Source organism: Haplochromis burtoni, unplaced genomic scaffold (assembly GCF_018398535.1).
Source record: "Haplochromis burtoni strain Fernald_Lab_line unplaced genomic scaffold, NCSU_Asbu1 Contig_1559, whole genome shotgun sequence".
Classification (NCBI taxonomy): Eukaryota; Metazoa; Chordata; class Actinopteri; order Cichliformes; family Cichlidae; genus Haplochromis; species Haplochromis burtoni.
The window spans coordinates 20,096-21,431 of NW_024583920.1; positions in this window are offsets into that span (position 1 = coordinate 20,096).

A 1,336-nucleotide genomic window follows, 5' to 3' on the forward strand; every position below is an offset into this window, starting at 1 on the left:
AGTAACTGAGTTACAAGATTCTAAAAGTAATTAATTACTTGAAAAGTAACTATTGCATTACTTAAAAATAAATCCTTAACCCTCTGGGGTCCAGGGCATAATTGGCCATTTTTAACTACTGATTTTAACTCTACATTTCACCTTTACAATCTATGTACTTTGCCTTTTTTGATATCATTCTTTTCAGCACAACCTCACGTCTGAATTTACAGTTATGTTTTCATTTTGACATACTGTATTACCACAATTGATCTAAAATCAGACAAAAAAACATAAAATCAGAGTAGAAAAAAGTTATATTTTTTACTGTAACAACATATTTAATGAATCATATTTCATAACTTTAAATGCAAATATAAATTGTCAATTATAAAATCCTGTGCAAAAGTTTTGCAAACAACTTTGTTGTTTACCCCTTTTTAAATAACCACTTCAAACTATTTACAGAACAATCAGCTGTTCTGCATTCAATAAGATGCCACACAAATTATTTGTGCCACTCCAAAAAATTAGTTTCTGTCCACTATGAAGGAGACCATCACAACCTGCAGGTCTGGCAGCAGCAGGTGTATCACTCCTGTTTTTTTTTGACTTGGAGACAGCAGTCATCTCATTGTTCTGACGCACAACACAAAACTATCCACAACACTACACACTAACTACACAAGATGCTAGCGCTGTCGTTAGACAGTAAACATGATGAAACTATTGAGGGATAGCTTGGCTGTTTGGAGGTGATTCTATAAACAGAGATGAATTCTTCTTAACCTCTTAAGCCCCAAGGGGGTTTTCTGAACTTCCTACTCGAAAATGTAATGCCCAAATTTAATTGATTATTTCTCTGCAATTACAAACTCTGTCCTTACAATCTTGGTATCAAAATAAAGCTAACACTTGAGAGATTTCATCAGAGGTTTAATATTGAAGCAGATATTACTGTGTCAAAGTTACTGAGACTGGAACACAGAAAAAGTAAGTAGATCCTCATTGGCAAAATGAATTGTGATGAACGTGAGTGATACCCAACGATATTTTTATGCACTCTTTTATGTAACACTTACTTAGACTTAGACTTAGATCCTCCCGCACTGATCGGTGCATCGGGAGACAAGAGAATGCCATCGGACTCAGTCCATTGGAGCAGTTGCTGCTTCATCCCATGACAGTTCGACTGAGCGTAAGTCTTTAAGGAACGTACTCCTCCATGTTTTTTGGGGTCTTCCTCGCCGTCTCTTTCCATTCCTTGGGTTCCACTGAACTGCGACACGGGCGGGTCTTGGGTCCGGCGAATCTTAACCGACGCTTGGTGACTTGGACGTGGAACAGCTCTAATCCC